The 24,933-nt window shown below is 40.7% G+C and overlaps 1 protein-coding gene across 5 annotated transcripts in view; it reads right to left on the bottom strand.

The window, feature by feature from the left end:
- Positions 1-24,933, bottom strand: part of CNTN3 (contactin 3) — a 321,453-nt gene that overhangs the window by 294,320 nt on the left and 2,200 nt on the right. The window contains exon 1 of one of the 5 annotated variants that reach the window (XM_079933638.1): positions 14,693-14,850. The exons of the other annotated variants lie outside the window; for them this stretch is intronic. The gene's annotated coding sequence lies outside the window, so the exon portion shown is untranslated. Of the gene's footprint in view, positions 1-14,692; positions 14,851-24,933 lie in introns of those variants that run through there. 5 annotated transcript variants of the gene reach the window in all.

A 24,933-nucleotide genomic window follows, 5' to 3' on the forward strand; every position in this document is an offset into this window, starting at 1 on the left:
AGTTTTGGAGAAGCAGCAGAAGCAGGAGGGAGTGGAAAGCATAAGCCTTAGCCTTTATTGGGGGAAGGACAAGGCAGGGCTGCATAAACAGCTTAGGATTGGCTGGTGCGAAAAATTACCGAGGGCTCTGGGGCATAGCGACTGTCCCCAGTTGTCTGGCACCTGGTTCTGGATTCATCTAGGGCAGTGGAAATCCTGGCTTGGTGTGTGAGAGTAGATAAAGGAGGTGGTTCAGAGTATGGACTCTGAATCACAGGGGAGTTATAAACAACTTTGGCCAGTAGTTTGGCCCTGTAATTAACAGATACCAAATAGACCAATACAGAATGTAAGAAACACAGTTAGAATAATGACAGTCCAAGAGTGGAAAGCAAACCAAATGTCCATGAGGAGACCAGTGAATAAATAGTTTGTGGTATACCCCTGTAGTAAAAGAATACTTCTTAGTAATTAAAAAAAAAAATGATAAGACTCAACACCACCTAAATACATCTGAAAGACATGATGTTGAGCAAAATAGCCAGACTATACCGCAGGGGTCCCCAACCCCTGGGCCACGGACCACTACCAGCCTGTGGCCTGTTAGAAACGGGGCTGCACAGCAGGAGGTGAGTGGCAGGCAAGTGAGTGAAGCTTTATCTGTATTTTTTTTCATTTTTTTCTTTTTTAATTATTATGTTAAAATACACACACATGAAATTTACCATCTTAACCATTTTCAGGTGTACAGTTCAGTGGTATTAAATAGTCACACTGTTGTGCAACCATCACTATCATCCATCCCCTAGATTCTTTTCATCTTGTAAATCTGAAACTCTTACCCATTAAACACTAACTCCCCATTCTGTATTTACAGCCACTCCCCATCGCTCGCATGACCTCCACCTCCTGTCAGATCAGCATAGGCATTAGATTCTCATAGGAGAGCGAACCCTACTGCAAACTGCGCATGTGAGGGGTCTAGGTTGCACGCCCCTTATGAGAACCTAATGCCTGATGATCTGAGGTGGAGCTGAGGCAGTGATGCTAGCACTGGGGAGCGGCTGCAAATGCAGATTACCATTAGCAGAGAGGTTTGACTGCACTGAGACCGTAAGAAATCAATTGCTTGCAGACTCATATCAAAACCCTATCAGTGGGCTTCTCTGGTGGCGCAGTGGTTGAGAATCCGCCTGCCGGTGCAGGGGACGTGGGTTCGTGCCCCAGTCCGGGAAGATCCCACATGCCGCAGAGCGGCTGGGCCCGTGAGCCATGGCTGCTGAGCCTGCGCTTCCGGAGCCTGTGCTCCGCAACGGGAGAGGCCGCAACAGTGAGAGGCCCGCATACCACCCCCCCAAAAAAAAACCCTATCAGTGAGTGGTGAGTGAAAACAAGGTCAGGGCTCCCACTGATTCTGTATTATGGTGAGTTGTATCATTATTATATATTACAATGTAATAATAATAAACTGCACATTAAATGTAATGCGCTTGAGTCATCCCGAAACCACCCCACCCACCCACCCACCCACCCCAGTCTGTGGAAACATTGTCTTCCACGAAACCGGTCCCTGGTGCCGAAAAGGCTGGGGACCACTGCTATGAAGAATATATACATTATGTTTCCAGTTATATGAAGCCTGAAAACAAGTAAAATTCTATCGTGATAGGGATTAGCAGTGGCTGCCTGGGGGGCCAGGGGGCTGGGACTGACTGGAAAGGGCCGCGAGGGAAATTTCTGGGGGAATGAAAAGTGTTCTATATCTTGCTGTGGTTGTCAATTTGTGACTACTTGGGTAGTCAAAAGCAACTGTCAAAATGCATCAAACTGAACATATAAGATCTGTGCATTTAGTTGGATACTAATTATACTTCAACATTTTAAAATGAAAAAAAAATCTGTTAAGGAAGATTATACATTTGAAGCACAGAATTGCTATGTATACTTTTACTGCCTGCTTTTCGCGTTTATCCTTTATTTCGAGTCCAAAAAGAGACAACTACTGTGGTTCTAAGCGCAGGTTTTGCAGACAGACAGTCCTAACTTCCAGTCCTGGCTCCTGCCCCTGGTTCCTATCCCAAAATCTCTATGACTTTTTTACCAAGGTACTTATCCTTTCAAAGCCTCAGCTTTTTCACCTGAAAAAAATTAGGCTAACAGTCCTTACTTCTTACCTGCATAACCACTCTGACAACATGACAATATAGGTGAGCCACATACTGACGGTAATCTAATCATAATCATCGTAATCACAGCAAAGCTAATATCAATGATTATATTGTTAAAACCTTCATCAAACGTGTCTCCAGGATGGACAATTATATGTAATATAATGGTAATATATGATTACTCTATGTAATACATAAATTTTGTATTTTTTTTACAGTAGAATGTGACACCTTATATAGTCGTTGACGTCCAAATGAGACAATATATAGGAAAATAACATGTCATTATATAATCTTGTTTCTCAGAAGGTATAAACTGCAGCATTGCACGTATAAGGTGCTCTACGTGTATTATTGCATATGATCCTTACAGCATGCCTATTAAATAAACACTGTTATCACTCCTATTTGACAGCTGAGGAAACTGAGACTTAGATAAGCACCAAGCTGAAAGATGACAAACGGATAATGGGTGGAGCCGGGATTTCAACCTTATCATTAAGAACTCTGGTTCCTTCCATCTTTCCATCCTGACAGCCTCAATAAATCGGCTAATACCCTCTTGACTGTAAGATGGCTGTTCTTGATTGGGCATCACATCTTTATACAGAATCCAAAGTCCAGAGGGAAGAAAAAGGGTCCTTCTGCTTTGCGCTTTTTTAATCCAACCAGTTGAATAACTCATACGAGGAGTGTTTCCCCATTTTAAAATTCCTTTGAAAGGGTAGTAAGTGGCATATCTTGCGTTAATAAAATATTGAAGCTGAGATTTTTACATGTATGGAGAGTCATTACACTAAAGGATTCTGATGGGTCAGTATTCACAAGTCACAGTGAGGACCTGTGCAAATGAATCCAAGCTAGAGAGAGATGGGGAGAATCAAATTAAAAGTTGTAAATCCTGGACTGCTTTTATATATGATTGAAACAGAAGTTGGAGTATCTAATTCACATTACCTTCAATGTTAAAGAAAAATGGTATATAAGTCTAAACTCTATGGATTTTCTGCAAAAGAACTGTGGGAATCGAGTCCTTGCAAACTACAGAATTAATCATTTACTGACATCTGAGGGCTTAAATTGCATTAGACTTCTTATTTTGAAATCAGATTTTAGACAAGCAGAACACTACAAATAACTGACCATCCTTTATAAAGGATGAATTTATAAACTGAATTAAATGTTGTATTTGCAATGGAACTGAAAGCTCTTATGGAAAAATATTGGCTTTTTGTAGGACATAAGAAAACATTACATGCTGATTTGATCATTAAATATTAAGTATATGCACATTTTAAAGCACAGTGTAAAATTAAAACTCTTAACTTTCAAAAACTTTTATATCTATCATCCTGAAATACTAAATGGCTGTCTTAACAAAATCTAATGATTGTACTGTTTGAAATAAACAAAACTAAAAATGTTATTTTAACATAGGATAAATACACATTAAAAGGGGATCTATTTGTGCCCATTTAAGAGTTTTCTCAGCTGTCAAAATGAGCTACAGGAGAACAAATGGGAATTGCATTCTATTTTATTTCACCTTTCTACAGAGGCACAGCATGAAATTCTTTTCTTGTAACTTCCTTGTTAAAATTACAATGTATCAAGTAGAATACCAAACCACTGGGATAATGGTAAAATTACTGTCTTGGTATTCAGACTTCGTTTCCTCAAAGATTTTGGAAGTTGTGACAAGCTGCTAGATGTCTTCAAACTACAAAGAAAAGCAAAATATCCTTATCTTTGCTGGCACAGGACAAGACAGCAAACAAAGTAGGGCATGTAGCCTCGGGCAATGATTTCTCTATAGAGATTCCAGATCTGAGAAACCCACTTATCAAAATATTTGTTCCTCTATAGTGGTAGAGGTTTTCAACCAAACATGTAATGGATATTTCATAAAGAAAACATATAAAGATCATTAATAAAGTGGGAGACTGGAGGAAGAATGCTAAAAAACATATATACCCCATTAACTTTCTTACTTGCATTGACTGTCAGAAACAATCCCGTTGATCTTGTGGAATTAACAGCCCTTCTCTGTCTTTCAACCTGCATTAATGATGACAGATACACTGTGTAGTCTGAGGCAAAATGTATTAATAAACATATCAAGTGACTGCTCGGTAAATAACTATAGTGGTGGAGCACAGAGCTGGACTTGCTGGGTCCAAATCCCCAGTACAGAACTGTGTAGTCCTGAGAAATTGGTTGAGCTACTTCACCTCTCTGAGCCTCTTCTTTCCCATCTGGTATAATGGGTTAACAATAGTATCTAGTTCATGCGGTGTTTGTGGGATTCAATGAATTCATAGACATAAGTCACTTACAAAGTATCTGAAACATACTGTAATGAATATTGTAATACAGGTTACCTAATAATAATAATTGTATTATGAATGAATGAATAAATAAAGCCAACAACTCAAGGAATGTACTATCTTAAACACTCTTTGCTCATGTAATGTTTAATCTAATAGGGAACATAGGAGTGTCCATGGAGTTTCCTTGCCTTTGCCTCCCATCTCTTCTGTGTTGAATTTACCATAATGAGCTGCCCCCTCCCAGCTACTCTCCCCACTTATAATTCAGGTGGGGCATTTCCCACTTCTCTCGTTCTCTCTCAGATTCTAGGATACACATATGGCCCAGACCTGGCCCCCAAAAATCAATTTCAGAACTTGGTCTCTATTAGTAAGAAAATGACCTATTTTTCCATGGAGGAATAAAAAAGCATTAAAAAAAATAATAGTGGAGTCAGGTAAAGCATGGGGGAGGGGGTGTGGATGCAGAGACAGCGCAGGCAGATAATGACAACACAAAGGAAACCCAAGTGTGTTCAACATCAGGGCTTATCTGTCCACAAATGTCATCTTTTTTCCTTTCAGTTCAGGCACAGGATAGGACTGCAACCCCCTTTGAATATGGACACGGCCATTTGACTGTTTTTGGTCACTGAGATGTGAGCAGAAGTGACTTGTACCCGCCGCGGGCAGAAGCTTGGAGACAATTACACATTTTGCCATGTTCCATTTTCTACATGGTTGCGAGAAGAGAGGCACATGTCAGAATTGTGTTTCTGTCAACCTGGGTCCCTGAGTAACTACAATGAGCATATTCCACCTGCCACTTAGGTTATCCATGTAGCACAAGCAAGAAATAAGCTGTAATTGCATGAAGCTAGAGTGAATTTGAGGACTTAGCCTGCCCGACTGATACATGAGCAAAAAAGAAAAGAGGGAGATACAGACAGAACTAGCCACTAACCATGGACAAACTCCTGGTCTCATTCTGCCCAGTGAATCTGTCCTGGATTTTTCAGTAAGGAGAGCCAATGCACTTAGAGGGAGTGGAGGGTAGAGGCGTGAGCCAGTTTGAGTTGCATATCTGATATTTGCAACCAAAAGTACACCTTCTACTACACAAGAGGCAGTATTGATATACAAAAAATAAGCATACAATTATAATACAGATGCTAAATTACCACAGGGCACGTTTAAGCAGATGGGAGATCAGAGTGTGAGCCTTAGGCATAGACTGGATTTTGAGAAGCAGCCAGATGAGGGCAGACTTTCCCCAGGAGAAGAAGGGCACACACAGGTAAAGGTGAGTGTACAGCACAGAGGCAGGGATGCCTATGCAGTGCTCAAGGCGCCGTCCCCTACCCTACTGTGTAGATACTTTGGAAAACATCTGGGGGCATTCTAGTTTGCTCACTGGGGAATACCAGGGTCTTAAGAAAGCATAGGCCATGGAGGCTGGATGTCCTGCGATGCAATTCCCGTAGGGCTTTCAAATGGAAAGGTTATGTAAGAAAAAATCCTATCTATCATTACTTGAGCTTACAAAGAACAATTTGCATGGTCTTAATATATAAGGATGCAACTCCTGTGTGAATCAAAGGAAGACCGAATTTGCAATGAATGTTCAGATGATACCAAGAGTTGTCCATCATGTCAGAAAATCACATCACCAGTGGCAAAACTCATAATGGGAACCCGATCAACAACCTGACTCACAGGTAACTGGTCTGCAGCTGCAGCCACCACATTCACAGCGATTTTATGAATATATTCACATATACCTGCTTGGCTATCATGTTCAATGTCAAATATCAAGAAAACTGTCTCTGATGTTCAGCTGACTACCGTCTAATGTCTCTTCAATCCAAGCTTTATTGTAAGTATATGCAAGGACAGACAACCTCATCTTATCTTCTGGGGTGGGCATAACTGAGCATTAAAAGATTAAAACAAAAACAACAGATTACATTATGAATCAGTTTCCTTGTATTTCTCCTTTTATTACGCACAAGGTCTTACGTTGGCCCTTTTGAAATCATGTGGATAATTTTGTTGTATTAACTATAAATGTCATGTCAGTATATAAAGGGGATGTTACAACGTATTAGTTCACGTGCATGATGTTGGAGAACGACTGACTCCAAGGAGAGCAATTGAAAGAATAATACTGTTGTCAAAATGTAGGAAGCCTTGAATGCCAGGTTAATAGCTTTTTTTTCCCTACAAGCAGCAGGAAGGTATTACACTCATGCAGTGAGAAAGCTGTGTGAACACAGCTGTGTCCAAAGGTAACCAATATGGTACCATAAAGAGTGACAGGAGGAGAGGAGAAACCTGGAGGCTGCAGATGTACCCATGGTAATGTGACAATAAAAAAGCCTAAACCAGGGGAATGGCGGGGGGGGGGGGGGGGGGAGATGGATCTGAGGAACAACATAAAGCAGATTCCAGCATGATAAGTGCATGGTTAGGGAGGTAAGGAAAGAATCAGTGGGAACTCCAAGGTTTCTGGCTCCCCTGATAGGGAAGACTTGATGATCCAGAGTCAGAAATTGGGCAGTGTGAGTCAAGAAGCCATATCCGAGGAGAAAGATGAGTTCAATTTCAGACACACTCAAGTTTAAATCAACACTAAGACATTCAAATCGAAATGGTGGACAGCAGTTGGCAAACTGGGACTGACAATACATAATCAGGACGCAGGAATAACAGAGTTATAGAGAGGATGGAAGGACTCTCTAATGGAAGAAAGATGGGGAAAAAAGAAAAGACAGTCAAGGACTGAAGCTCAGATAACATCTACAATGAGCAAGGGAATGAAGGATAAAAATCAGCCCGACAGCAGACAAATAAAAGAACACCAAAAGTTCAGTGGTATGAAAGTCAAAAGAGGTAAAGTGATGGCAAAGATGGGCAGCAAATAGCATTGAGAGCCTGGAAACAAGGACTGACACAGAACCACTGATCTTGACCTAAGAAGCTGCCTGTGACTGCAGAAATGCCACTTGTATAGGGGTGAGATCAGAAGGCAGACAGGAAAGCCATACAAACCAGGAGAGGACAAGAAATCAAGTGGGGCAGGTGTAGGGCGCATGTTCTAGAAGCTCAGCAGTGTACAGGAGGGCAACAGGAAGAAACCTCCTGTCAATGATTACTGATTTCCACATGAAAAGATTTGTTGATTCATTTTAACCTAGAACTGAGAACTGGTTGAAAAATACATCTACTCCAAAATGCATCACTTGGCAAAAAAGAAAAACAAAATGAAACACATACAAATTATATCTAGTAATTCTTAAAGAAAGTAACACACATTTTCTCTCAGCCCTCAGACTTCAGGATGTGGCTGCCCCACGGGCCTTGGCTATGAGGCTGACATTCTGGGTCACTGTTTCCCTGAACAAAAATGAGGGTAAAAGCACAGATTCTTTTTTTTTTTTTTAAATAAATTTTAATTTATTTTTGGCAGCGCTGGGTCTTTGTTCCTGTGTGCAGGCTTTCTCTAGTTGCAGTGAGCGGGGGCTACTCTTCGTTACGGTATGCTGGCTTCTCTTATTGCACAGCATGGGCTCTAGGCACGCAGGCTTCAGTAGTTGTGGCACGAGGGCTCAGTAGTTGTGGCTCATGGGCTCAGTTGCTCCGCGGCACAAGGGATCTTCCCAGACCAGGGCTCCGAACCCGTGTCTCCTGCTTTGGCAGGCGCATTCTTAAGCACTGCGCCACCAGGGAAGCCCAAAGCACAGATTCTTAATAGGAGTTTTCTTCACAGCAAATGATTGCGGGTCACACCTAACTGAATATTCACCTCTAGTGTTCTTAATAAACTTATCTTTTAAAAAGCTTAAACAAAACTCTGGGTCTATACGTCTCACTGATCATACATTCTCTCTAGGAAATCTCCTTTTCTAGTAAGGTTACAGAACAAAATATGCACAATTTACTAAGTCAACAATCGTTACCTTTAATCACTTCATAAAACTAGCAGCCACTGAGTGGCTAGTAGGTTTTAGGTACAAATATAGCTTTAAAATAACCTTAGCTTCCTAAAATGTAAATGAATATGCAAACTGACTCAAGTCTAACATTTATTATTAGATGTTGAATTTTGTTTTTAGAAGATGTTGCACAAATTCTGACTGGAAAACTAACTGAGAGTTTTATAGCTTGGCAAATCTGTTTTCACTGGAGAACAATTTATGACACAGAGTCTAAAATGCATTGTGGCTAATTAATGACTTTTATGTGGTTTGACATACATAATACATTAGCGTTGTGATACCTTCTCCTCAGATCCTACTGAATCATCTCTCTCTCTCTCAAATTTCAATGCATGTAAGTGGTTGAAAGAATAGAAACTCCATTTTCTCTTCTTTTTTGTAACAACTTCTGGTGCAAAGGTGATTTGTTACTGAACATCAAAGAACAATGGAGAGACTTGTAAGGTTGAGAGAAGATTACTACATGTGACTTTAAACTTCCAAAAATATAACATACTAGTCCAGAATTCCTAAAGGTGTTATAAAGTCTATGTGCTCACAGGAAGAGAAAATATTCTCATTAACGCTAAGAAAATACGATTGCTATTTTAGCAGAGTAATTACAAGTACCAATGACTGAGTATCTCTGTGCTGGAAAATGTATTACTTTTAATGTTGAAAAGTTGATTTTATAGATGAGAAAACAAGCTCAGTTTAACTTTAAAGGCCACATATATGTGTGTGTATATACATACACATACACACATTTTGATTTTTTCTTTTTTTTTAAAATAAATATATACAGGGCTTTGTTCCTGTTCACTGGTTGGTATTGTTTTGAGAACAGGATCAATATTAGCTGCAGCCTCTGTTATTTGAGCATCTGCTAAGAGGAAGCCCTAGAGAGTAAGCTGTGTCACTGACTTAAAAATTGTTATAAAATTATCAAATATATATATATATACACATATATATCTTCTCCCAACCCCCTTCCACCACCAAGCCACAGTATAGTGGAGTAACGTGAACAGAGTGACTGACAATTCACTCTCTAGAGGAGAAGGAGACACGGCACTTTGTAAGACAGAGAGAGAAAAGACCAAGGGAACATGGAAGAGAAGAGATGAAACTCCAAGGGGAAGATTTTATTCTCCTCGCTACACGCCCAGTGAGAGATGAGGGTGCGCCAATTAGCATAGGAAGCCTCTTAATAGACTGTAAGCGTCCAGTTTGTTGGAAATATCCTACTGCACTCCATGTGGGTGTGCTAGGCTACAGGGTTGTTTGCAGTGGGCAATTCCATCAGTGTTTGCACTTAAATTAAAATCACAGTACTCTAGTTACATATTCCAAATAGCATCTCCTATTTCAGAAAAGTTTTAAACAACGTATGGAAAACAAAAACAAAAACAAAAACCCCACAATGTATCACCAGCACTGAAATCAATGGCTCCCATTCCCTGGGCAAATCAATGAATGCAAAATTAAAAAGGCAATGGACTTGAGCACCAAGGGTCTTTCCAGTTGGAAAGGGTATAATTCTGTCACCAGGAGGTATTACTGTTTTTGAGGCAGAGTTCCAATGTCTCCAACATGGCATCAGCATGTGCCTAACGGACCCAGAATTAATCCTTTTCCCTTCAAGGGAAGCATGACCAATGTTGCCCTGGAAGTGAGGTCCCTCCCGTACCCCTGGGTACACTGGCAGGAGAACAGTCAATTTAAATACACCATCCATTCCACTTACATAGAACTCTAAGGCGACAAAGTAATGAAAAGGGTAAGAGGCCTCCATTCACCATCTCATCAGTTCAGAGGTCCAACACAGGAATCTATCAATGCAGATTGATTGTATACAAGCTTCTATCAATCAGACTTATACAAGGTTTGGTCCTGTACCAGAAAACCACCCTCTCTAACCATTTCAGAGAGAAACTTTATCATTATCTTTGGAAGAATGATTTCATTAGACATATAAACCTCTTCACATGATTTAATATCGTATGTGAAAAATCTCTATACTCTAAGCAAAAATCTTTCTAGAACTCCATTTTATCGGGGAGATTTTTTTTAATGAATAAGGAAAACCCAGACTTTTTTCATCCTAGCCACTGAGCTGTGGCTTTGTGAAATGGAATTTACAATTACTAAAAAGAAAACAGCCCCAAATCCCACAACTCCTTTCACTTAATTATTCATGACATTGATCAGCACTTTTATTTTTAAAAACAGATAAAGTTAGAGCAGCACTCATAGAAGAATAAAACTTCTTGCAAACTTGCATTACTGTGGACTTGGAAGTTTCTTTTTCAGGGATTTGTACTTTGCATATGTAAATTTTAAAACCAAACAAGTATCATCACAACATACTTAAAACAAGCTTACAATGTTCAAAGCCATCTTTGCAGGTGACACTTTTCATTCTAATTCACTCATCAGGATTAATTTCTGTTTATTGTTCTTAATCATTAAAAATTAGACACTTCTAGCAATATTAAAAATAAATGTGGTAATAATGAGGGAAATAGAATGGATAAGTCCTTTAGGAGTTTTAGAAATGACTTCAGGTTTTACAAAAAAATATTAACTTTTAGTAAATCACAAGATATTGAATTTAACAGAATAGACTTTCTATTCCCCATACCAATTAAGAGTATCTTGGAAACTTCTAGAAGAAAATTTAGAAGATAAAAAGTTCCCTTAGAGTGGCAGATTGTCTGTAAACATGGCAGTCAACAATTCCTCTTAATGCTGTGCACCACGCTGCTTCTTCCAATCAAGTGTTTCCCCTACTCTTGATTCTGGACTGGCCTTGTGTCATGCTTTACTCAACAGAATGCAGTAGAGGGGACGCTCCGCCAGTCCTGAGCTTAGAGCTTAAGAGGCTTCCACTTTCACTCTCGTGGAAAGTAAAGTAAGCCTAGGTTACTGAATGAAGACAGGTGAGAAACAGCAACCCACTCAGGTCCCAGTCACTCCAGTTACCCCAGCTGACGCACCAAGCTTGTGAGTGAAGTTATCTCAGACTTCCCAGGCCCAGCCAAGTCACCCCAGCCAACACCGCATGGATTAGAGATGTGCTATCCCTGAAGAGCCCTGTTTGAATTCCTAACCCGCTCACACAATTGTGAATGATAAAAATGAATGTTTTAAACCACTAAATTCGGGGATGGTTTGTCACCCTGCAAAAAGTAACCGATACATTTATAGTTGAATTCAATGCCAGGTCATTTCCATAGTTACACTACCTTCCTTAATACTGTAAGGAATTCCTATTAATTCTACAAAAGAATCAATGAACAAATATTTCCTTCCAGTGAGGCATCTCTAGTTGTAAGCCACAGAGAAAAAATTAACCACAGTAATATCAACAATTTAATGTGAGTTTAAGCATGATTAGTAATTCATCAAATGAATATGGAATGCCTATGAAGATACAGGTTGTATGCCGGGAACAGGTGACCAGCAGGTAGAACATTTTATAGCATAGAGAGGTATAAAGGCAATTATAATACAGTATACCAAATGCTATCGTAACAAAGAGTTAAAATATAGATGTGGAGATTTTTTTCTAAATCTAGAAATAACTGTGTTGAAGCAATATGATAAGCATCATCAGAAAGGTAGCTACGGTGCTCATTTGTTGTAAAGATTAAATGAAGTGGTTAGCATAGCACTTAGTACATAATTATTCCACATTAAATGGTGCTGAAAAATCTCAACTATACAAAGAGTTAGAAGCATTCAAACAGGGAAGGCTCATGAGTGGTTTGCAGGTTATTTGTGGATTTCATCTAACTGGCTCGAGATTTTTGAGAGCCTGCTCTCTGCCAGGCATTGGGGGGTACGACAGGAGGGGCCGAGAAAGACACATTCCTTTCCCTCAAACTACTCAGTCTGGAAAACAGACACTCAGGAAGAATAATGAGAGATACAGAAGGTAGAGCAAAAGACTGTCATCTGGTCAGGAAGTGCTGTTTACTTTGAAACTTGAAGGAGGCACAGGAGTGAGCCAGGCAATGGCTGCTGGGTGAGTGTGTATGAATGTATGTGCGGGGATGGGGCAGAAGCAATGGGGGTGGGGAAGCGTACCCCAGCCAGTGGCCACAGCATACGCAAAGGCCTGCTCAAGAAACGAAAGATGTCCGTCATCGCTAGCATCAGAAAGCACAGGGAGGAGCTCCCCGGAGTAAGGCCAGTGAGGGCAGGAAGGGGAGAGATCACACAGTCCTTAGGAGCCAGGTCAAGTAACCTGGACTTTACCTTAAGGTCAACTGAAAGTTACTAAAGTTTTGGTAAGCATTTCAACAGGGTTGCATATTTAAAACACTTGCTGCAGTGTGGAAATAGAATCAAAATAGTCAAGAATAGATCCTGGAGACAGGAGAAACCAGGCTGGATGTTTTTGTAATAACTGGGAAAAATGATGATGGTTGTTTAATTGAAGCTGTTGGCTTTAAAGGTGGAGAGAACTGGGCAGTTTCAGCAGGTATTTTGGATGTAGGAAAGACAAGACTTGTTGCTAATTCAATATGGGCTCAAAAAGGGGAAGAAGTCAGCAGGAAATCCCAGGTTTATGGGTTGAGCAAGTGATTCAATCCTGGTGTTGCTTTCTTGTGGGGACAGTGGAGAACACTGGTAGAAAAGTAACTCTGGCCAGGATGCTGAAGAGGTCAGCTCTACACATATTGAGGTTGAAGGGCTCTGAAACATCCAAGTAGATGTTGTATATTGACCAGCATAAGGCAGGTTATGCTGTACCAACCAATAACTTGAAACTCTCTGTAGATGGTGACAATGAAGTTTATCTCATGCTCATATATGATGTCTACTGCAGGTCAACAGAGCGCTCTGCACATGGCGGTCACTCAGGCTCCAGGCTCACAGAAACTCCATCTTAACATGGGCTTCTATGGCGGCAGAAGCAGATGAGGACACACAGAACCATGTACTGGCTCCCAGAGCCCCTGCAGGAAGTAACTAAATGTGAAGTGTTCACATTCCATTGGCCAAAGTAAGTCAAGGGACCAAGCCTGCCATCGACGATGGGGCAGGAAAAAAATCATCCTCTCCTGGGGAGGGGTAAATAATTACCAACAGTTTCTAATCAGTAATAAAGCAAACAACATAAATAGGTTTAGACCTTTAGATAAAGCTAACTGAGCTAAAGAGAGAGAGAAAAGAGAGTCGTTAAACTGAATTTTTTAAAACATGCATATGATTTTGACAGGAGTAAAGAAAACCATTAAGAGGATTCCAGATATTAATACGGAAAAATGGAAAGGAAAGGACCAGTGGTGGATGAAACTTTTTGTTAGATTCTGTGTTCCTCTCTTTACAATGAACAGAAAAAGAGGCAAAAAATAAATGATTCATATGAGGGAGAAGGAAAATGAGCCAATCAAAGACTCCATGACCAAAAGAGCAGAGGGCGGACCGCCTTGCAAAGAAGGGAAGAGACAGCTTTAAGCTGGGATGGGAAGCTGAAAGAGGTCCTGAAAAGTAAACTCAATTTTAGTCCTAGAGATGAAATCTTACATTGAGAGACAAATGGGTCCCTTGGGGTCTGAGATGAGTAGAAAAGTTCACTCACAATCACCATGGAAGACAAGTCAATAGCTCCCATTTACAGTCATATAAATTTTTTTCTCAGAAGTCGAGGCTGGGGCTTCCCTGGTGGCGCTGTGGTTGGGAGTCCACCTGCCGATGCAGGGGACACGGGTTCGTGCCCCGGTCCAGGAAGATCCCACATGCAGTGGAGCGGCTGGGCCCGTGAGCCATGGCCGCTGAGCCTGCGCGTCTGGAGCCTGTGCTCCGCAACGGGAGAGGCCACAACAGTGAGGGGCCCGCGTACCGCAAAAAAAAAAAAAGTGGAGGCTGTTCTGGAGTGAAAAATGCGTTGCTTCCAGACATGGGACAATATGGATTCCATTTCTGGTTAGGTCATTAACCTGTTATTTGATCTAAAGCATTCTATGAATCTTTTTGGCCTCACTAGTAACACAGATTCCAACATGCTAAGCTTTATAAGGATTTTTGGACAAAAACATGAAAGATATTTACAGAGAGATTTTACCTAGATCCACCCCCTCCTTGGTCTCCTAATATCTGAGAATGACAACAGGACACCGCCTCCAATCTACCTCCACGCGCTAATATCTGACACTCCGCCCAAAGCAACGTCTTCTGTTACAACTTACAATCTGCCAAGTAGCCCCTTAACAAGCTCTCAACTACAACAAGCAAGGAAATGACTCACTGGTTCTGAAATGCCCAAGGTCGCGAGGCCCCTCCACAAGACCACCAGAGTCGAGAGTCAAAGCCAAACGGCAAGGGTCATTTATTGCAGGTTCGAACCTGGACCTCCGCGCACTCGTTGCCGGTGACGCTAAAAGGTCCTGGTGGAGTTTAGTACAGCTCTTTTATAGACAGGTACAAACAAGTTCGGGACGTTCTGCGGGGCTTTCCAGGGGTGGGGAGTACTGATTGGTTGACTTTTGAACAAAGACACTAGTCGCCGTCTGATTGGTTGGACGGTTGCAGGGGGGGGCGGTCAGCAAGCGTAATTACAGAAGCGAGAGCGGCTAGTTAAGTTTCGGTTTCCGGAGGTTTCGTTTCTCAATTGGAAATACTTAAGACGGGGCCCTGGTCACAAAAAGAAATAGTGCAAACAGGAAAACTGATGCAACCCTAGCAGTGCTGCGGACTCCAGCAGCCCAACGGCAGGGCGGCGGGAGGTTGTACGCCCAACTTCAGGCGGCGCTCCCAAATGTGGCAAGCCCAGCGCCGCGCCCTGGAATGGCCCTTTTTCGGCCCTTCTCCTCCGGAGAGAACAGAAAAGAAACTCCAGGAAAAGCACAAATTGAATGCAGGGCGTCAACTCAGTCCTATTCCCACCAAAGTAGAACACAGCCCCCTCAGTTCAAGAACTTGCCAGGGCAGCTCGTACCAACCAAACAGCGTGTGCTTTGACTTCCAGCCTTCCATGCATTGAGGATTCAGCCTAGTCCTAGATTGACAGGAAGCCCTCCCTGATTATTCTACTTGATAGTCACCTCAGTTTCCTTTCCTTCTCAACTCTCTTGTCGTTTAGCATAAACCACATCTCCATTATTCTACGCATATATATACTATAAAATGCAAATAGTGAATAATATGGACACCAACACTAATACAAACACAAACATCAAAAGGTAGCAAAACTACTGAGTTTTCCTAAGGGCCTCATGTATCTCCTAAGGTCCTTACCTCCTGTATTTATTACAACAAATCTACACAGCTGGAGCCAATATTCCAGCTTTACAGATGAAGAAACCAGACTGCAGAGAGTCAATTAATGTAGCCAAGGGCACAAACTAGGAAGTGGTAAACGAAGTTTGCCTGGATTAAGAAGCATAGGCATTATGACGAGGCACAATTTCATAATACTGTTCACTAGGTTTCTAAATGCATGTCAGTTCTTGCCATTCAACTGTACGTTCCCTGAGAGCTTTCATTATATTTTCTATCTCTGCTTTCCTGGGCCTTATACAGGACTCCTCCACTTAGGCAGCAATTAGAGAGTTATAATTCATTCATGGGCAATAAAGTGACATTTACATTTCCTGTTTCTTATCTGAAAAGCAACTGAAATCTAGAGGGAATTTACAGTGCTTAATGGATATGAGATTTGGTGGTATGGCAGATTGCATTACTGGCCCCAATTCTCCACCCCTTCCTGTGCCTACGCCCTTGGCCATGTGACTTTACAGTTCCTCCCACTTAAGTGGCAGAGGATAATTCCCCTCCCTTGAATTTGAGTTTGGCCATGTTTCTTGTGATGGCCCACAGAACACTACAGAAGTGATAGCACGCTAGTCGCGAGCCAAGATCAAAACAGACCTTATATGTTTCCACTTACCTTTTGCACCCATGCAATTGGCATAAGCATACTTTCTACCACAGAGCTTCCTTTAGCTTGCACCCCAAAATAGCATGTGGAAATACCTGAGCCAGCCAGACCTGCAGCTTGAGCAAAGCACCCCAGCCAAGCCCAGTCAAGATCTGCCAACTCTCAGCTCACCCATAAAAACATGAGCAAGCCCAGCTGAGCTCAGCAGAGCTACCCCAGCCAATCCACAGTAGTGAGAACTAGATAAATGCCTCTTCTTTGACGCTACTGAAATTTTCCGGTTGCTTCTTATGTAGAATCATTGTGGCAGTAGCTAAATCATATAGGTAAACTGTAGTCTTATTCACAAATATTCCTTCTTCACCCCCAGGCCTATAAGTAGAATACGTTTCTGCCCATTGTCTTGGGCATGCAGTTTTTCAGTAGCATATCAAGGTATGAGCCATATGCCAGGACCCAGCAGAAACTATAATGTGCTAGTACTGGTTTGGTTCCGTCTCATAAGATACTGGGACCTTAATTAAATCTTGGACTTCCAGTCTGATGACATGATTAGGTAAGACTTTTGGGGTATAGTTCTTGTGGAGGGAGTGAGCATAATTTGTGTACATGTGACTAAAAGTATATTTTGTGTGTATAAGGTAGACTATGGTAGATTATACTGTTCTTTGTAAACATTCACTTATCTTTACCTTTTTTACTGGTCTTACAGTGACTTCTGGCCAAAGAAATGTTAGAAAACCTGATATATGACCAGTTCTAGCCAAAGTTTTAAGCAACTGCACAGTTCAGCTAAGCCTCTTGGGTTTCCACCCCCTGCCATGAGAATGTGTCCCAGATAAGGGCCTTTCTTAACTTGGATTCACTGGAAACAAAATCTGAGACGAAGAAGGTTTATGCAGAAATGCTCTTGAAAAAAACAGGTTTAAGGAAGTAATAAACAAAGCAAGAACAGGCAGAGGGGACTGTGAAACTTAAAGTAGTTGCAATGGGGGCATCAGCTGGTCCTTAAGGGCTTTTGGGGCTGGGATGACCCTCCAGAGTTGTCCTAAATTAAGACCAGGGGACCAGGTTTTCTTGCCCCTGTATCAGCCAGTCGTTGGCATGAGCCATCACCCAAGAAAAGGCACAGCCTTGGCTTGAGACAGTTCCCTGCACAAAAGGAAATTCCCAGGTGACGGATGAACCGGTGGGCCACCGGCAGCTGATATTCCAAGCAGACGTGGGTAGATATGTTGGCCCTAAATTGGTGGGCCTGGATGGAGCACTACAGTATCCACTACATGGCTGTGCCTTCAGCCTGGACGTCAGGATGAAAAGTCACGTAGGGGAGGTGCACAGTCAGTCCACAGCATGGAAGGGAGCCAGGCTGTCCTAGAGTCAAGCCTCAGCTCACAGGTAATACAGGTGAGGAAAATCTGTTGTTAGAAGTCCCTGAGATTTTCAGATCATTTGTTACCCAAGAAAAGCTAACTAAAACATTTATAAAATAACAAAAAAGAGATAAGACCCCACATTTTTAAAATATTTATCTACATTTTTAAAAATATGCTTTTTAAATTCAAATGTGTGACTGCTGCAAAAATTACCCCCGAATTGAACCACTTAACCATATTTATTTGCTGCTGATTATGCATTTGACCTGAGCTCAGCTGAGCAATTTGTTTGCAAGTTCTGCCTGGGGTCACTCACATTATCTTAATCTTCTGACGACTTAATTGATCACTGACATGACTGACTACCAATTCTGGCTGTTGACACTGTCTTTACCTGGCCTCTCCTGTCAAAAAGGCTTGTCTGGGCTTCTTTACATGGTGGTCTCAGGAAGAGGGCAAGAATGGAATCTCAGTGTCTTGAGGCTGAGGCTCGGCATTCACAATCATGCCACTTCACTCTGTCCACATTTTGTAGCTCAAATTCCATAGGCTAGCCCAGATTCAAAGGGAAGGGAAATAGGTTCATTGCTTAAAGCAAAGAAAGAGCACGTCACTGTGCAGCGTACCAAGGACAGTATTACTGCAGCCATCTTTGCAAACAGTCTCCCACAGGGCTGATGTGTGCTTTATCTTTTTCTAAGGTTATTTTTCTCTGATGGTCAAACTTGATGTATTTTAGACTTGCCTTTCCCATCCCTGGGTGTTCGGGGTGGAACACCTGCAAACAAATACATGTAATATTTTCAATTAGAGACAACTGAAAACATTTACCCACTAGGGGTCAGTACAGAAGAGTCAATTCAAAAATATGACCCTAAAGCAAGAAAGAAAACTAAGTAAAAGAAGAGAAGGAGAAGAGAGGTGAAAAAGAGGAGGAGGAAGAAGAAACTAACTTTAAATAACACGGGCATTTAATCCTATATAAAAGTGCAAACACCTCCCCATATTTGATTTTATTCTCTTTGGCTTGAAAGCATACAAAATGGATGTATTTCTTACCCTATGAATTTATGATTTGGTATTAATCTATTCCATATTCTAATCTATGTCTTGGGTAATCTGTGTGTGGGGAGGATCAAAGTGGGTGAGAAGAATGACAAAGAAATAATCAGATTATTAATAAACAGATGTAAGAATTTTTTAAAAAATCAAGATTCAGGAGGAAAACCCCATAAGAAATTTCTAGGAAAATGACAAAAGATATTTCCAAGCAAGTCGTAATGCAAAACCATTTACAGCAACAGACAATTAAGACCCTACTAGATTAAAAAGAAATAATGCCTATAAGTCTAGCATTTCGCATTATATGGAAATATGCCCTCCACATATAAGCATCTTCACAGAATATGTGGTTTGTTTCATGACATAACAAAACGCATATATTGAGACCCTTTTGTTATTTTTAAAAACATATTTCTACTAAATACTAGAGAACCAACTCCACAGGGGCAATTACTGCTTAATATTAGGGAAGGCTTGTCTGGGCTTCTTTACATGGTGGTCTCACCATAACAGTTCAGTAAATTAGTACTAAATATAAACATTATATCTTTCCATTGCATATGAGAAACATTTCATTTAATGGTATGAAAAAGTGAGAAAGAGAGAAAATCTTTGACACACAAGGCTCAAATTTCCAAATTGCACAGATATACCCAGTTCTTAGTTGGTTTTACTTGGCAAAAATAAAAAGTCCTAGTAAAGGGTCACTAAGAATAGTTGAGAAAAATGACAAACTGTCTAATATATACAAATGTAAATGCCTTTGTAAGTATAGGGGATGGATAGAGGTAAGGGAGGTACTGTCTACTGTTGCATGCACCCGACTTTGGTACAACTGTGCCTTATCTGTATTCCAGAGCCTTCAGAATATTCATCAGAATTAGTAACAAGGAATGGTAATCAGCAACTTTCTGCTGCTTTACATTCACAGAAGCAGCCAGCCCAACTGAGTAGCAGCCATCAGATTAGATCACTAGCTACATTGTTCGGGTTGATTTTAATTGCCTGAAAAGGGTCATTACCGACTACTGCAATGTGTTAAGTTATTTTAAAGAGTAACTATTTCTATGTAAGAAATAATAATGGACTCTGATTCAGTTAGAAACTACAAGAAAGTATTCAGATGGGTCTTTGTCCTGGTGGCATAAAAATACTGTCCAAGTCTGATTACACTGAAAAACAAACATCCTTACCTGCAGAACTCTGTATGGAAAGTCAACACAGATTCCCAAACTGATGACCCCAGAGAACCACCCAAATGTCACATCCTGGTTTATAAAATGCCAAGATTTCCATTTCCATAGCAACTTTTACATACAGGCAACTCCAAGGTAAAGAATTTCATGATATTTAAGAAGACAAATATTTGCATGGAAAAAGGTCTATGGAAGTGGAACTTTTGAAACCTCAAAGATACTTGCAAAAATATTACATCAGTGTATGACTACATGGAAACTGTAGCACTCACGATAGTTGTTCTTTAAATTAAAATTCTAGATACATGAATCTATATATGGGATAAAACGGCATAGAGGTATACACATATTCTTGCAATCAGGCTAAAAACATTGTGACACCAGAATAAGATCTGTTGTCTAGTTAAGAGTAATGCACCAGGATCAATTTCCTGGTTCCGGAATCATACAACAGCTATAGGCAATGTGACCATCAGGGGAAGCTGGGTGAAGGATATACAGCACTCTGTACTATCTTTGCAACTTCCTGTGAGTATAATTATTTCAAAACAAAAAGTTTTAAAATGCAGGTTACCAAGACTCACTCCCACAGGTAACTCAGAAAGTCCTGTAAGGGCCAAGGAATTTCCATGATTTCAACAGGACAGTTCATGTTTCTAAAAAGATCATTAATTGGGAAGCAGTGAAAGAAAAGTAGAGTATATTCAGCACTGTAAGAGGGGCTTTCTGTTTGACGGATGATTGGTGAGATTGTTTAATGCCCATAAGGCTTTCCTCCATTTTTAAGTAATTAGTTACCGTTTAGGAAGAAGTGCTTTTGATTTGTTGTGATGCAGTCATTTAGTTCTTTCTTTCTTATGCCAATGTTTTACTCTAATAAAATAATGAAATTTGAGAATTCCAAATTACCCCCCTCGCACTAAAATAAAACAATTACACCAAGGACCAATCCTTCGTACTGGCAACCTTTTAGCTTATGCTTTTTTTTTTTAATTTTTGGTTGTGTTGTGTCTTCCTTGCTGTGCGTGGGCTTTCTCTAGTTGAGGCGAGCGGGGGGCTACTCTTCTTTGCGGAGCACAGGCTCTAGGTGCGTGGGCTTCAATAGTTGTGGCACACAGGCTTAGTAGTTGTGGCTCATGGGCTCTAGAGCACAGGCTCAGTAGTTGTGGTGCATGGGCTTAGTTGCTCTGCGGCATGTGGGATCTTCCCGGACCAGGGCTCGAACCTGTGTCCCCTGCATTGGGAGACGGATTCTTAACCACTGCACCAGCAAGGAAGTCCCTAGCTTATGCTTCTTCTAGGGCATAGGTCTGTCAGAGAATTTTCTAAATTCAGACCATATCAAGATATTCATCTATTGTCAATGAATGACTTGTCACCCAGAAACTGTGCAAGATAAAATAAAACTCTTTAAATATACACTAAAATAATTTTAAGTCCAAAAAAAGATGCCCTAATATAACTAGAGTAGAATCTGACTATCTTTCTTTCATTCCACAAATATTTACCAAAATCCTAATAAGTGTGTTCCACTCCACCCACAGACTATCAGGAAAGGCAGATATTAAACTAATGTACAGTGTTAATTAAACTCTAATCCATTCTCCCTCTAAAGAAGAACATTTTAAAACACAGGTGAGAGCAGACAGCATGGGGCTCAAATCTAGTCTGGGAGGGAGAGTAAAGACTTCTTGGAGGAACAGATGGATGGGTATCACTGGGCAAATGGTAGGATTAAAAGTAAAGAGCTTTCCTGGCAGAAGTAACAGTGAATTGAGGGTAGACATGAGCTGAGACAGGAATGAGGGGCTTGGGGTGGAACCCATGGGTGCAGGGACCGTGAAGCCATAAGTGTTACACTGAATTGTAAGGGAAGTTAAAGACGGCACCTGTAGTTGGAACACTCTATATGGAGGGAAATGAGGGGAAGAAGTCTCACGTAGACAGGCTGCATCAGTGCCAGTTTTTCTCTCGGCAGTGGGTGTCCAATGACAAGATGGATTAATATAGCACCATGTGTTGGAAAGACTGGAGCAAGAAAGGCAGGGTGGGGAGGAGGGTCATTTCTTAATCTGCTGCATTTAGGTAAGAAGTGTAAAGGGAATAAAGCACTTGAACCCTAAGCTGGTGCATAATAACCCAAATAAAACTTCTTGTATTTTTAATCAGTTGACTGGTTACAGAACAAAGGAAGAGGATGGTGCTAAAGACCACTGGTGTCACTTGCCTTGAAGACAATGAGAATCAAAGAAAGAAGAGATCATCTAAACTGGAACCAGCCTGGGAAGAAAAATGATTAATTCCATTTTGACAAAATAAGTCTGAAGTAGCAGATATTCTAGAGATCTAAGAGACTGTGGGCGAAGCCACAGAAAGAACCCTTTGAAAGCCAGCTGCAGACTTCTGTTGAACAGGGACATTCCTGACAGAATCTTTGGTCACAGGGGTGCCCCGTCACATGCTTCAAACTCAGCACCCCCAAAAGCACAATTCTCATGGGTGGATCAAACTCCACTGTGAGCCAGGTACTGTGATAGGAGCTGCTTTGCAGTAGCGAGTAAAACAGATGTGGTAACTGCTTACGAGACGGCTTACAGAACAGTTAACAAGGAATCAGGTAAGGAAATAGTTCCAAGTTATGATAAGGAGGAATATTATCAGAAAGTTAAGGAGGACATGAACAGAAAGAGCGTAACAGAGGTGCCCTAATTTAGAGGAGGAAGGATATGAAAGAGAGCCCTCTCTTAGTAACTGATATTTAAACTGTGAGCTAAGAAGCAATGAACACTAGTCAGAATTTGTAATGTGTGTGCCTCTGTGTGTGCGTGCGTGCACGCACGCACGCACACAAGCATGTTTTGTGTGTTTGGGGGTAAAGGCTAAGGGGAGCTACCAGGCAAAGGAACAGAAGAAGCCCTAAGGTAGGAAGGAGGTCAACAAAACCACAGACATAAAAAAAAAGCCTACTAAGTTCTTATTCCCAAAAGCATGGGAGGAGATGATGCTGGAGGGATAGGCAGTGTTTAAATCCTACATCGCTCTCTAGGTAATACTGAATAGTTCTGAATGCAGCAGAAAGCTACCTAAGTGCTTGAAGGAGAGGAGTACTAAATTTAACTAAATTAAAAAAAAGAAAGAAAGAAAGAAAAATACTGCCCTGACTGCTGTGCAGAGAATGGTTTGGGGAAAGAAGTAAGAAAGGAGGCAGGCAAGCCAGTGCAGTTGTCCCAGGAGAGAAGATGGTGACCTGGAGTAGGATGATGTGAGTGGACGTGGAGGGAAGTGGGCCAACTGAAGAAATATTCCAGAGTTAGAATCAAAAGGACACGAGAACTGAGTCGCACTAGTTCCCAAAATAAGATTTTCTGAAGTACTGCAATGATCCCAAGAATTCTTTCTCCTATTAAAAATAGTATACTGTCAGGCTTATTTATCAGAAATATAATCAAATTGCTTTTAGAATTACAGAGCTCATCTTTTAACATTTCAAAGGCATTAAAAATCAAGAGATTTAGAAAAACAAATGGGACAAAGTTGTTCTGTTTTAGAACACAGAAAATTTAGTCTGAGTTCTAAAGGCACCTAAGAGAGTGCTATGGAATTGCTGTAACGTATATAATCTATTTCTTAAAATGTCAATATGTCTGCAGTAAGGAACATGCATACCTTGTGAATTATCTTATCCTACTTAATAAAAGTCATTTTTTTCCTCACTTTTTTGCAAGGCAGTTTCTTGCACAGTAAAGATTCTACAAATATTTACATTCCAAGTAGCAGAGCTGTTTGAGATGCAATAAAGTTCTGCCAGCACTTCTATTACAAAGCCTTATTTCTTGTTTACAACATGCACATAAAAAGGGGGGAAATAAAACCATACTATGGATTGAAACTTGGTATACAAAGTCTCGACAAGAAAGTACATTTCTAGTGCAGCAAGTTTTCAAAAAGAATGTTCCATAGTGTTTAGGAGATAGACTAAGCCATGGTGGGGAAGGGGAATGGGGCGGGGAGGACACTTGGGGGTGTCCTTTACAAAAACCATTTAGTACATGTGATCCGATTCTGAATTTTTTATGCAAATTAGATCTGAGACTAAGATCTGTAACCCATCAATTTTAAAGCAATATTCTATCTTAAAATACTCTGTGGCTCCAACATGCTAATTACTGCCAAATATCTTTGCGAACAGGGTATTATCCAATGCATTATTATCAAGCATAAGAAAGGAAGTAGTCCACCAGCATTAAATGATTAATAAATGCTTATTAAAACCATGGGAGCACTTCAGAGATGCCCACCTTCAAAGAGACAAAGTAACTCCCTAAGATCAGAAGCCTTATTAAAGATGGACTGATGGGGATCATTGAATCAGAGACGGCAAGCAAACATGCACAGCATCTATAAAATTCTCCTGCCATCTGAATATCTCCCAATGCATAAAATTAACATTATTTTACTGCTAACAACTTACTAACTGGTGACTGGAAAACACAGAACATTGAACCAGTCATACAATTCTCTGGTGGCACTGCAACAATATAGTGAACTATACATAGATTTGGCAGTTTGAAAGGGGCACTTATATACTATTTCAGCACAAAACATATTAAGAGTTAATGAGAACTTCAAGTTGGACACTTAAATTACATAGTTAAAACAAAGCTGGAAGATGTGTACTGAATGCATGAGAAGGAGTTAGGAACTTACAAAAGAGAAAGACACTTCGCCAGCAGAGTGAAGAGGCTATTAGTTTGTAATAACTAGGCATAGATGAAATGTGACAGTGATAAAATTGAACATAAATCAGCAACGGAAAGGCTGCAGCTAATCTTCTGCTCCAGTTGAAACTGCTCAGCACTTTGGTCCTATTAAATGTTTTGTTGCCATTTTAAGGAACACTTGGGCTACCCAGTTGTGGTGTGAAGGATATTTAAAAATTAGAGTTCTCCAGGAGAAATGAACTTAATGCCTTCAC

The sequence above is a fragment of the Stenella coeruleoalba genome (genome assembly GCF_951394435.1).
Source record: "Stenella coeruleoalba genome assembly, chromosome: 10".
Taxonomy (NCBI): domain Eukaryota; kingdom Metazoa; phylum Chordata; class Mammalia; order Artiodactyla; family Delphinidae; genus Stenella; species Stenella coeruleoalba.